The sequence below is a fragment of the Montipora capricornis genome, chromosome 11 (assembly GCF_036669925.1).
Source record: "Montipora capricornis isolate CH-2021 chromosome 11, ASM3666992v2, whole genome shotgun sequence".
In the NCBI taxonomy this organism is placed as follows: Eukaryota; Metazoa; Cnidaria; class Anthozoa; order Scleractinia; family Acroporidae; genus Montipora; species Montipora capricornis.
In genome coordinates, this window is record NC_090893.1 from 38191004 (window position 1) to 38205803 (window position 14800).

At 37.9% G+C, this 14800-nt stretch overlaps 1 pseudogene; it reads left to right on the forward strand.

The window, feature by feature from the left end:
• The first annotated feature begins 3579 nt into the window (after nt 1-3579).
• LOC138024739 (uncharacterized) lies at nt 3580-9420 on the forward strand (annotated as a pseudogene).
• The last annotated feature ends 5380 nt before the right edge of the window (nt 9421-14800 follow it).

Here is a 14800-nt window from a genome sequence, read left to right on the forward strand (position 1 = left end):
ATCTTTGCAATCACTCAATGCAAACAACCTGCAACGATCTGCCACAGTTGAACCCTCACAAACATGCACCTGCAATTGAAAACAAGACTTCTCAGTTCTCTTACTGTTTAAGGATTAAAAAACCGAAAATGAACTTATACATGCTCTATTCTTAAATCAATTAAATCAATGGATAGAACAAAACCGACGAATGCTTCAACATCAACCTGCGCGATGTATTAATTTTGTTAATTCACTTCTTTTATTGTTTTTGTTTTTTTCATTGCTTCAAAGCTACAAGCTTCTATATGCCAGAAAAGTATGATAAAAAGTTTGCATGCTTCACCAGCAACACATTTTAGTTAACAGGAACCTCTAATTTTTGAGAACTTGGGGTGGATATAAGTTAAGCTTTTGAAGCAGCGTATGAATGTAAACCACTGCTCGTGATAGCATCTCCGTTTACAGCGGTTTCTCATTAGTGCGATCTAAATGATCAATGAGAAAACTTACCCTGTAATCACTTTTAAGGTAGCGTTTTGCCGCACGTAGGCCATAGGATCCTTTCGGGCTTTTTGCCATGATGTATTTAAGGTGCCTCCCTAGAGTATTTGTGAATACCGTCACTACAGGAAAGAAACCTAGTTAATTTCTCTTGAAGGTTTCCCTGTAGAGATTTACCAGTATGGGTACCGATATAATATGGGTTATTTTTTGGGTGTTAATTTTTAGATTTTGGACGTTGTCATGGCAACATCACATCTAATGACAGGCAGATATACTCCTATTTTTCGTCTAAATTCCTTAATATTTATAGTTTTCTTCGGCGAATTTTCTTGTTCTTTGCCACATTATGGAAATGATATTGCCTGACATTTTGAAGCGGTAAAAAGTCAAGGTCGCTGAGACGCTTTTGCCAATATTCTGTAATCTGTCTTTTCCTTTACTGTATTCAGACAGATTTTAACAAATGTAGGGTAGTTGATAGGAACTGTATGTGGTTAGAACTGAGCCAATTTAAAACAAATTTTACCCAAGGGAATGCGAGAAAATTAGCAGTTAATTTTACAGATTTGGTCACGCTGCCGTCATAAAGATTGGAAGAACATACACGATTCAGGATTTACGCGCCATACCAGTGCCCAGCTTGCGCGCAGCCATAAAACTCTAGGGAGCCTCCTTAATTGAATTTTTTTGGTCTTTGGCCTTACACACGTCACCATTCCCTTGGCCCCAGTCATTCCAATTAAAAAATAAAATCCTTCAATGCCTTTTAGTAAAGCCACCAAAAGCCACACACACTTTCCCAAGACATGGCCAAAGTATGCGCAGGAAACTCACAAAATTAGGATCTCTTGACCAAAAGTACAGACTTACCAAAGACATTTCTGCAAAACTGTGTGTGGGACTTTCTATTGTTACGCTTGAAGGGGTTGCTATGTTACAGATGCTAGTCTCACCAAGTAAGCTAGCTGCAAGCCTCTCTCTGCAATCTCTACAAATACCTACAGATAAGACGACATATAATTATTCAGTGAGGCATGCACCATCCTATGTAGATCTGTTTTGTAAATTTTTACATTCACTATGAGAACGTTTGTCAGATTTCCAACAGTGCACAAAATGGTTCCATAACATTGCAAACTCTGCCTCAGAAGTCATCTCCTGTTGATCGACCCCAGAGCATCTCTTAACCACTCAGTGACAGCTCTAGTCATAGCAATGAATTTGCCAATTATAATCCGGATGAGTGAAAATATATGTTAGATTTGCAACTTCTGATTCCGATTGTACTCACACGCACAGCTTACGGAGCGCACTCGGCTTAACTTCGGAGTAACATAATTCATTACATACCAGATCCTGCGGGAACAAAGACCCCTGTGTAACGGAGAATTTCTTTGGACTCCTTCTTGCCAAAACCACGATCAGCCTTCCTTTTGTTGGTATGCTTAGCAAGCCCAGATGGACACGACATCGATTTGCTCCCCTTCGCCAACCAATTCCCAAGCTAGAGCGATGCGCTGGACAGACTGTCCATGCAGAAATTTTACTTGGAAAGGAAAACGTGGAAGCACGAGCGAGAATAAGTTCAATCTCGGAGGAAATATCACTTATTCCAACACTCCTTACATATTCGCCAATACCTCTGTCACACGATGATAGGGGCACGGTATCTCACCACTGAGATACCGCTTGTCATAATCGCAAACACCTCCAATAAACTTAAAGAAAGAACATTTACTTTCCATGACGAAAGGGCAGCAATAGCTGTCCTGGCAGTCGCTTCAAGAAATGTAACAGCAGAAGCGCTCTGGACAAGCTTTTTTTTGCGGCTGTCAATGAAAGCTAGTCCTGTCAATCAAAGCCAAATTTGAAATTTCCTTGACCACCCGCCTCGTTTCCACTGTATATATTTTAGAATGAAATTTTCTCTCATTAATTCACACGACGTTTTAACAACATTTCGGTAATATTTTATCCCTCATGCTATTACTTTTGGATTAAAAGAAGAAAACCAAGAAAGTGATGTCGTTATTTCAGTAATGCACCGGAAGTTGTTACGATCCTACCCAGAACAGTTGGCTGTTTATTAACCTCATCATATTCTGAAATTTCCACTTCTCTCCGGTATCGCTTACCCAATACAAGACAAAAAGAAAACTCATCGCAGGGAACTATCATCGAGGTAGGCTGCAACTTTGTGCTTATGCGACATTTTCAGCGACAACTGTTAAAACGTTTCCTGCTGTGCAAGTGTTTTGTTGTTCACGCGTGTGGACAGATCGATTTTGCCGATTTTGAGAGTGTTGATACTTTACGGTGATAAAAATCCCGGCACCAATTTGTATATCCGGATTAAGACCAGCGTTTCTACTAACTAAATCTAAAAATTTCGGGCGATTTGCTATTTTACCGGGAATGGATATTTCCTTCTGAAAAAATGCACCGAGCCAGGAATTTCGACCACGCAAAATTTTGCTAATTTTTCACGGCTTTCCCTGAATTTCTGTTTCGACACAGAAGTGAATGTTTAGGCTCGAATTACTCGTTGACACGTATTTAATAAGTTTCTGGGCACAAATGTGAGGTTAAAAGCGATGCGAACTGAAAATGGGGATTGATTTGAATTTAGCATCTTACGCTAAAATGGCGGCGTTTTCTCTGATCGCGGGGGCCGAACAGAATTTCGTCATTTTCGAGAATTAAAATAAATCTTTCAAGGAAAAAATCCCACCACGTTTCTTACAGTATGATAGGCTATCTTTGTATGAAATATGAAGATTTTTGATTTTTCATCATGTGCCACCTTTTGCTCGATTTTAGTGGACATTCCCTCTTAATAGTTCTGGTGGATCTCCTGCAATATTCTCCCTACCAAATAACTGAAAACGACATGGCTTAACCTGGGGATAATTCAAAAAAGAGTCTTTTTCATACACACACTTAGTAATTTGGAGAATGATGCTTTCTGCAAACATCGTCTGCTCTTGGTAATCTGCTTAATTGAATTTTCCTTTCATTGTGGTTATAAAACTGGAAAGGAGACATAAAAAACAATGATTGCGCTCCTTGATCTTCAAACGCAAGACCCGAGGCATGGCTGGACATCAAGGAAAGAAGATTATTGACACGGGGAGAAAGACATCTTCTGATGTCCAAGTAATTAATGCACACATGTATCAATTCATGTACAGTACAGTGATGCAACCAGAACATTAGAGTACCCAGATGATGTACGGAGCCAAATGTAAAATTTTGTCCACCAAAAGCCATTCAAGTTCAACATCATTTCAATTGTCATAGACTGTCATGTACAGTATAAGGCAGTCTTTCACCGACATCACACGAGGATTTCACAACAATTTCAAATGTGGTTTTAACAACATTCACTTGGTAATTTCGGAAAGTTACTGAACAGAGGAAAACTCTGTGGAAGATCCAAACAATAGCACGTCCGCAATATGGCCCCAAATTACGAAATAACATCATCATCAGTCCTTTTTGCGCCATGGGACGCATAAGGACTCAAATTATGAAATAAAACTCTCCTTAATTAACCAATCAGCAGAATTTGGCCCTCTATATTAAAGCGATTGTCAATCGAGTGTTGTAAAACCAAAACTAAAAGTAATTACTTTGGCCAATCCAAAAGGGCGGAGACAATCCAGTAAACCAGTCAAAACTCAAGGTAATTACACTTAGCTGACACAAAGCGTGGAAAAATGTGCAAGCGCAAGCCACAATTGGTTTTGGTTTCACTTCTGATTGGTTGACAAAATGGTGTGAGAACTTTGAACCAATCACTGAGAGAAGTAATGCAAAACCAATGCAATTCGCTAATTCCATTCAAGACTCAATTGAAAACTGCTCTATTAGTGATGTACATACAATTTTGTCAATATCTTCTGTTTCAATGCTTTAAATTTATGGGTCATTTAACCTAAGTGAGTGACAGTGCTAAATTGCCCAGTATTAGTTTTGTTTTATGTTAATCAAACTTTGACTAACCTCCTCCCTGTATGAAACATCGTGTTGAAACATAGAAGACTGTTGGTGCATGGCTCCTAAATAAACTGCCTGTTCATCAGAGAGGCCAACGTAAACCCTGCACATTTTCCGTGAGAAGTGCTGGTTCTCAGGATGTTTTGCATGGAGGTTTTTGGTGGCCAGTGATAGATGTGTTCCTCCAAGAACTTCATATCGATTGTGTCTCTGGTAGGGAAATTCACCACTGCTCTTAACAAGGTTTACCACAGTTGCAACAAAGCACAATTTTATGATAGAAAGTGTACTGGAACACTGTGTGTGATGAAATTACATGAAAAGGACAGGTGAGAATGCAGTGATGTACAGAATTGATTACATTTGTTAAAATCCCTAAAATGCATTTTTTTAATTGTTGTGCTGTATAAATGACATTATTAACAGGCAAAGAATATGTTTTTTTCAATTTATTTATTAAAGTGCCCCAAACCCCAAAATATTGTTTTCGCTAAAATGAATCTTTGCACCTGTTCAAAACACATTGTGGCCTTTTTTTCCTTTTTCAAACAAATCCTGCCTTTTTATAGGCAAAAGGGGAGTGGGTCTATTCCTGATTTGATCTCACAATCTACTTTGCATGCATGTTTACAAAGAACTAATGCAATGTAAATCAGTTTGTGACATCAAATCAGGAATAGACCCACTCCCCTTCTGACTCTGTCGTGAACAAAGGATGCCTGGTTTTCCCAAGTATTGAAGCCGATATAAAGGCAGCATTTGTTAGAAAAAGGAAAAAAGGCCGCAATGCATTTCGAACAGGTGCAAAGATTCCTTATAGCGAAAACAATATTTTGGGGTTAGGGGCACTTTAACTGCAACAATTAATTATTAATTGGTGCAGTTACTGTTTAAAATTGGATAATAATAAGTTTGTTAATTCTGCCCAGTAATTACCCATGCTGCATATTGCAAATTTACCTTTTGAAGACAATCCAATGGAATGAATATGAAGTTGGTAGATATTAATGAATCACTTTTCTTTCCTTTAGGAAAACAGATTCACAAAATGTACCGATTGCACAAGGTATAAGGAAGCAAAAGAAAAGATGCATGATAAGAAAGCCAGGGATGAGATAGAGAAACTATTAAATGAGCATATGGAATTAGTTTGGTGAGATTGCCAATGATTATTGGCTCAAAAGTAAATTGTGTAGTTCCAGAAAATATCCATAATCCACAACGGAGGAAATTTCACTTGAGACCCCCCACCCCTGCATTTTCACGGAAAAAGATCATCAAATTAAAGAATGATGCCAATTGCGGTTATGCAATGGTTTTCATTTAATTTTATTGCGTGGTCTTAAATTAGAACACAGAAAACCTTCGAAACCATCTAAACTACATAATATTCCTTATCCCTTAAAATAAAAGAGATACCGGTAAATCTATAACTGTCAGTCTACTTTGATGTGCAAGCTTACACTTCTTTCCAAACAGTGGGTAGCCATCTCCATGGCTGTAATGTTGATGGAATTAACACCATGTCAACGTGAATACGATCGCGAACACATTGAATTTTCAACCACAAAATTTAAAGGAAAATGGAAAGGAGAATGGAAACTCTAGATTCTGAAATGGTTACATCGTATACTGCTGGAACCACATATTGTACTGTGACAGTTACTATTGCAATATCTTTTGCTGCTCAATGTAACACTTACCAAAGACCAACATTTTTTAAGGCCTATGTGCATGTAAAACGCCCATGTTAATTTATTCCTGTGAGTGTGAACAGCACCATTCTCACTTTCTCTTTGTCCCAAATCGTGTTACAGCTATTTTGCATCATGCCATCACAGTGTCATACACATGTATCTTCATGGGTACTGATCAAGGAAAATTACTGTTCTTTTTTTTTAAACAGGAAAGAGAGAAGGGTCTACTACTTGCATAGATACAAGGCACAGAGATACCCGAATAAGTGTCTTACAATAATAGATGATGCCATGGATCACAAAACCACATGCATTCCCCGTTTGCGTCGCAAGACAAAAGCAACTTGTAATCTGTCAACAGTGGCACCCATCCGGTTGGTGCCATCTTCCACAGTGGACAGTCACCCAATGGAAAGGAGGTATTAGGGTCATTTGACTACTATCAGTGGCCACATGACCAAACTTGACTGGATCAGTTTTACTGAATATGTTGTTTCAGTGGTGTGAGAGGTACCAACTCCCGCCAGTCTTGTACCTTCAACTTGACAACTGTGTGAAAGAAAATAAGAACCAGTACGTCCTGTGGCTTCTCGCGCTTCTTGTGGAATTCGAGACTTTCGAAAAGGTAAAGTTACTGCAAACAAACGCTGTTACACGTACATCTTTCAAAATCTGTATCAATAATAGTGGGATGTATGTACATGAATTTTTTTGGATGTGAACTGCTGCCATTAGGTAGGTGCAGTAAGAGGTGTTACGAAAACCCCACTACACCCACTAGTACGAAGACCAATACCTGGTCTTAGTTTTTGTAGCATGAAAACGAAGACCCAGTGTGCTGAACAGAGATTCGGCAAGACATGAAATTTTCCGAAACTTTATTGATAACAGTGTCTTAGTAAGGCCGTAACTCTGGACTGCTACATGTACATTTGGTGGGACCATATGAAAAAAAAATTATATTACAGCTTCATGCATACGGAGATGCATGAAATAAGCAAGCAAGAAATAATTACCTTGTAAAGGAGATGTATGCAGTCACCTCACTCTAGATAAGACTGAACTTTCTTCCTGTTGGCCACACTAATGAGGACATTGATGGGTTCTTTGGTGTGTATTCAAAATCTTTGACCCAAATGGATGTTTATACTGTAGAAGGTGCTACTTCTCTTCTCAATTTTGATGTGATAAATTATTAGTCAGAGCTAAAGCTAGAGCTTTACCCTTCAAAAAAAATCACGGCTGTTAGCATGTATGTTCTAAGACTGTTTGCTGATTCATGTACTGATAGTACTTTTTCATAACTGTCAAGAAAGAAGGACCAGAGCCTTTTCATTTGTAGCTGAATTTTCAGAGTAGGGGAATATAATGGAAAACAAAAAAAGGATGTGTAGTTTAATTCTATTTTGTAAAGCAAAAATATATAATAATGACTTACAAAACTTTCGAATACCCTAACCATTAATCATGAATCTTCTTTGCAGGTCTGATGGAGGCCATGAAAAACGGTTTGCAAATAATCAGGGTGTTCCCATTTTTGCTTGAAGTTGTTTTTGACATCAAAGAGTGGCTTGCTCCATTTTCTGAAGAGCTGCATTCCCACACTCAGCCAAAGTGCTTCAAGTGAGCAGGGGAAGTGCGTCATGTACCACAGGAACTACTCTCACATGCAATGGGAAGGTCCACAAGAACTACTTAAGGTATGATGGCTTAATGTTGTGGGTGAAAAGTTTTTTTAATGATCAGGTCATTATGTATCATCATCATCTTTGTGATGTGGTGCTAAGACACCAATAGTGCGAGTGTCTTTATGTATAAACAACCCAAAATGTATTGTCAGCACAAGTAAAATCTTCTTGGGTTATTGTGTGCAACCCCTGGATTCATGAGACAGCAGGTGTTACTCAATTTAAGTTTATGGCTTTTGTGGCTTTCATAAATAGTCACAAGTCCACTGATAAAAAAATGAGGGGGAGGGGTTGAGAATGTAGAAAATTTAACATGACATGATATTGTTGATTACTAGACAAAGATCTTTATATTCCACAATATCTAAAGTTATACAGTGGGTCAATTTTGAACTTTCAAGTCTGCAATAGTGGGACTGGCAAATGTTCTACCAATATAGAGAGGGTAAAATTAATGTTGTAGTCCAATTTTTACAAAGGTGGGCTTCATACAGTACTACATACTTATACTGTATTGCTTAAATTTTGTTTTGATCTCCCTCAAGTCTGTACCAACTGGAAGGCCAGGGCTTGTTCAACCGAGCCTGCACAAGATTGATGCAGCTTCCTCGAAAAGAGATCTCAAGAAGTTTGAAGAGAATTATCCAGAAAGAGTGTCACAGGTCTGGGCGCAGTGGTTGCAGGACCTTGCCAGGCTTATTGAGTTACCCATTGAATGGGTATGGCCATTGGAGGTTCTTGAGAATTGCCAAAAAATAAGGCCATCTAACGAAGATTAACAAGCCATGCATGATAAAGAAACAAAGGCAACTGAGCAGGTGTGGCTGCGTGTGGGTATTTTTGTGTTGCGAGTCAGAATGAGATGAAGTTATTCACCACAAGATGTGCACTGGAAATTAACAACTGTAAAATGCTTGCTCATAATATATATAACATGTAATTTGTGTGACCCATACAAGATCTCTCGACACTTGATATGAATGAATATATTTTGCGAGTTAAGAAGGTTTCTCTATCCAAGGCATAAAATGGTCACCCTGAACTGGTAGACATTATTTGTTGGATTAGAACTAGATGGATGGAGATTACAAGGGAGGGACGTATATAAAAGTGACCCAAATACTGCAATTCGGTAGACACTCATGCTTTTGAACCTAATCACGCTTTTATTGCTTCAGATATACAAAGGAAGATACAGGCCACCAACAGAACGTGAGAATCCTGTGCTTGCAAGTGATGATTTTTTGGATACAATTGAGGTGGGATCATTTGTGGCGGTAAACTTGTCAAACTATGACAAGATACCAGTTATTGGAAAAGTTCTCCAAATCAACAACGGCACTGCTAAGATCCATTACTGGAAAGGATCATTTAAAGGAAAGTCTCTCCCCAGAATTTACCGAGGAGTCGGACTCCTTGGGTGCATGGATGAGCTCCCAAAGAGCTGTATTATTTTATGCTCATTTTCCTTAACCGATGGAGACAGACTATTGCCTTCTTCAAGAAAACATCTTCAGTCCGAGTACGCTAAACTAAAAAATACACAGTAATTCTTTAGGTTTTAGTCCTATTAAACACTGATCAGAATTAGTATATTATGGCTCCAGTTAAAATTTTTGTAGTTTCGTGTGTTAAGTCGAGGGAAAAATGTTCAAACGCTGTCTTCTCGTGTATAGCAGCAGTGTGGCGTTTAGGGTTCAAGTTCTCTTGATTGAATTACAAAACCACCATTATAGAACGTTTTTGGCCACTGATTGTCATTGTGTTACCTGTTATTGTTTGAGGGTTCAGAAATTCGGAAGTGTCTTTTAGTTGTCTGGGGGTTCCGAGATTCGGAAAAGTCTTTGGTGGGTTTTGGAGTTCCGAAATTCGGAAACATCTTCGGGTGGTTTTTGGGTTCCAAAATTCGGAAAGGGCCTTGGGAGGTTCTGGGGTTCCGAAATTCGGAAAGGTCTTTGAGTAGTTTTGGGGCACCAAAATTCGGAAAGGTCTTTGGGTAGTTTTGGCGTTCCGAAATTCGGAAAGGTCTTTGAGTAGTTTTTGGGTTCCGAAATTTGGAAAGGTCTTTGGGTAGTTTTGCCTCGAAGAAAGTATTCCTGATTCTTTCCAAGTTACGATCGTTCGAAAATCTGGCGGTAGAGTGGAACCAGTGATTTGCACTGGTTCCAAATTTTGGCATCCAAGGGAAACAAGAATTCGTTATGTACAATTTTAACACGATTTTTGAGATTCCGACTAAACAAAGAAAATTCTGTCCTGTTCAAGGAAGCAATTTTCAGATTCAGTGTAATATCTTGATGTAGTTTTTTGAAAACTTTTTCATTTTTTCCACAGAAACCCCTAAAATCCCTTGGCTTAAATTCATTAATCCGACAGAAGTTACAGAATTACCCGTTCGAATAAGCTATTTTCCGAAAGAATCTAGGTATTTGTTCTGAATATTTGAAAAACGTAATGCCACAATTTAGCTTGGAACACGTTAGAAAAAAAAGTGTCAAAGTTGAAGCTGGTGACTCAAGGAGTAAACTGTGCAAAAAAGGTTACGTTAAAAAGACTATAATGGTATTTAAATATTGTTTTAGAACAATGTTGCTTTGTCCTTAAATTAATGGGAACCCAAACATTAGGATGCAATCTGCTCAGGAGGGGTCTTCCCTATAAAAATGACAGGGTACTTGGAATTTTTTTTTACAACAAACCTTGAAGGTAACAGAGTCTTGTTTTGTGGACGTATTCGAAAGAAATCTTAACCCTACAAGGAACCAGTTCTAAAGTGACAATTGACTGGCATTTCATAATACGGAGGTGAAAGTTATTGCCGGCATACCAAATTCTGCTACACTTCCATATGTTTTTTAGGTTGATATCCTTAAAGGTACTACAACTCTGCCAGCAGACCTGTTTGATCTTAGCATCGTAAGCACTACAAATCCACAAATTTTGCCCCAAAAAGGTACAACAAGAACTCCTGTCATTTTTGTAAGGGAGTCCCCCTTGGGCAGTTTGTTTACTCTACCACCACTTGCTGCATTCAACTTAATTTATTCACTCTTGGAAATGGTAGAAATGATTAGTATTATTAAAAGAAATTGCTAAAAATTCAGCACACCTGTTATATCTAAAATGTTATTATTAGTTAAAGTATTTTGTATATATAGAAAGGTACCAGGAATTATTTCTGTGAAGTCCTATCCAGAAAACTGCATTGTGGGATTATTTCCCTTTCAAATGTAGGTTAGTTTGCAGAAATACAGAAATATGAAGTTATAAGAGGTTTTTAAAGTTAAATCTAATGGAAGGGCGGATTAAAAACTTATCGAAGCAGCTGTGATGCTACCAGAGTCCACAAAGAGAGCTTCTATAATTTATTGTACTGGAAGTATTTAATAGGCCAACTTGAAATTTCTGAAACGTTTTGTAGGATGTCACTGAATCACCTTCAACAAGTTTTCTTACCTTTGAAGATACATTATTTGAAATCCTCATTTTATATCCTCCTGCTATTTCTTTTTTTTTTTATGCTTCCAGCAATTAAAAATAATAATTCCCTTTTATTGCTGGAAGATAAATCGATTCTTGATTGATTGTTCATTAATTTTAGTCAATTGACCATGATCTCCAGAGTCGATTGTGTAAATTTCGGGATTGACGCGAAATCAAGAATCATAGTTTACCCGGGAGTTATCTTTTAAGAATCACGAATCTTTGTTTTAACTGACTCGAGCTGACTCGGCAATAATGTCTGACAAGAAAATGAAGAAAACCAAGAAATGAAGAATACATTAAGACCCGAATGAGTTGCAATTGCCTCAGAATAGATAAAAACGTGATTCTGTCAACTTTTTAATGTTAATAAGCTCGCCCTTTCTTCATTCTTAGCTATTATTGATGTATAGTTATTCACCCCGTTATTCACTTAATTTTCGTGTCATATTATGTTCGCGACACCTGTTGTTCGCGTCATTTTCATTTCCCGAAATAAGTGTCGCGAAAATTTCACATTAACCACTTGATAAGCGTGTATCGTTTTGTTCTTTTTGGTCAAAACGTTGGATGAAAGAGAAAGAGTAGACCGATATAATGGAAGACAAACTGCGAAAATGCACTGAAAGAGGAGGTTTATCAACATTTGGGACTTTTACATCACTTCTGACTCCTGAAGGGCGGTTCACATCACATACACCGGAAGTGTCATTGTTCTTCATAGCTTGTAATATAATATAACATTTCGGCTCCGCACTTTGGGCGCTTCAGTTGACCTTTCAGGCATGGCGGAATCTAGCTTCTCTAGTGATAGCGAGAGACCCGGATCTCCCTCTGTAGCACGAACTGGCCCGAAATCGTCGAGAACCTTTGTATGGTTAAGGGAACTTCCTAAAGCAATCCCACGTGGAAGGCCTTGGGATGAACTCAATCGCGAGGGAAGAGTGAAGGAGATCGAGTTCTGGAAGAAATTCACCGAGCGTCATATGAGGGACAAAGTAAAAGAGCATTTCCCCGAGTTGGCACAAGCTGACTTCACAAGGTAAGCAACATTTATAGAAAACATTACGATTGTGCCGCGAGATGAAACATTCTCGCTTCGATTGATGTAACAAAGCTGTATTAAAGATTCGTCTCCGGATCACAATTCTCATAAGGGTAGAAAATTATACATTATAATTATGCAGTGTAATTAAAGCAAACCTTAAGCAATAAATGTTGAAGATGTCCGATGAATAAAGGCACACTCGTGCGTAATAACTTCTCGGGTTGACCAAAAAATATCTGTCAGTGCCCGGAAAAGTCATATTCTCGCACTCTTCGAGTTTCACGAGGCGGAGGGAGTGGAGCAGTGAGGGCGGAGCGCGAGTGCGCGCGTGTGGCGCAAAGAAAAATCAACCAATTACAAAAATTAAAACAATTTTGAAGATGACTCGTCAAAACTTCCATTTGTTTCTTGCACTATAATTTGTTGCGTTCCTGTTTAAATTTCCTCCATGTGTTTGGAAAATATCAAGCAGAACCAAATATAATTGAGAGCAAGTACAGGGCCTTAACACTCAATTTTATTTTATTATTGATTGCAAATATGGTCTTTCAAATTAAGTGTTATACAAAGCACACTAACAAAAGGGAGCAGACTATGAAACACTAAAATTTTAAGCTGCTGGGGTAAAAAGCATGACTTGACCTATAATTTGCAGTTTTATGGCATACAAAATTTAGTGACTCGCTAAAACGTTGAAGTAATACTGTGCAACTCAAGATAAATTCCATTCATTGCACATGAATTTTAAAAAAAAAAGGATAAACAATGTGGTATTCAGCCAGTGTGGCTCACAGGATTTCATTGTTAAGTGCTCCGTTTTGGCACAGCTCAGCTACTAACTAAAAAGCAGCCACTACAACAAGATACATGCGTTTGCTGCTAAGGCTAAAGCACCCAAATGTGATATCCACGCGCTCTGCTACCCACAATCTTGGACAAAACGTGTTGCGTCAGACTTTTATAACACCCTTAAATCTCTTAAGCATACCCTTAAGCATACCCAGTCCACTGTTCAGTGGACTGTTTTCACATTTTAGATCACGCCTCTGCCACGTTTCAACTTAAGATAAAAGAGGCATTTCATATTCGAAGAGAACAACCTTCTTTGAATCAACAACTGCATCACGTAAACCTGAAATTATCTTTTTAATTTTCACATTGCCACGTTTTATGTACATTCTGTTGTTACTATGTAATTAGCATTTTTCCTACCTATAAATTCAACTTCTAACGCTTTGTAAATCTATCAACTGAAGATGACAGAAGTTTCTGTCGAAACATGTTTTGCAAATTCAAGAGTGTTGTCGTTTTCTTTAAAATTTTATCCAATGTTGTAAAAAAAAAGTGCAATATATAGTGTAGACCACATTGCAGTTTAGGTATCATTGACTGACAGGACGCACGGGGTAGGATAAGTTACTAACCTATGTTACGAGAGATTATATTGCACTTATTGATGTCTAACAGTTTTGTCCACGATTGTAGAAGTAATAGGTTGCTAGCTGAAATTTGTTCTTTGGAGAGCCCTCACTTTGTTTACAAATATATCACTTAATTATTGTTAAAACCCAATTTACTATTGTCCTAGAGTTGTTAATATATGGTATTTCACAAGGACTTAATTTTTTAAGGGATGTAAAGCATAAAATTAACAGACTTAAGCCGAAAAGGGCAATGTTCTTATCTACAGGCCTTCTGATATTGCGCGATGGTGCGATTTCCCACAATCGACCTCAAATCGCATCCGATCGCACAATTCTTGAAAAATCGCATAATTTACAAAAGAACGCACAACATTCATAAAATAAAACAGAAATCAACAAGTCTCGTAGGAATTCCTGCATATATACACCATTTAAAAGATGATTTACATTGGAAAAAGGCTAAAAAACCTTTAGCACCTTCGATTTCATAAACATTCAAAGTTTTTGCATGTCGGGGGCCTGGTATGAGTCTCATTCTTTAACACGCCCTTTGTTCAGATAAGCCAATGCGAATGGCTGATAATTTATATACACATCACTGAAATGATGACATAATTGCCTTCTCTATTCACGTTGAAGTATAGTGCAGAAGACCTCATTTTTTTAAATTTATCCCAAGTAACGTCGATCAAGATGCATAATTACTCTTCCTTTGCGTTCAAAATGTCTTTAGGCCAGCAAAATAAGAGGATTTTATTTTCCTGACATCTTACAAAACAAGCTTAAAAGAGCTCAGAAAAAATCGCATAATTCAATTATTCCTCGCATAATTGGCATAATGTCAATCTGAGAGAAAATTGTGCTCACTTTCCTTTATTTATTTCTTTTTATTTTCACTTTTAAGTTCTAATCACAGTCTGCCCTGCAAATTTCGCTTTTTTTCATCGCACCCTATCAGAAGGCCTTTATCTAGGA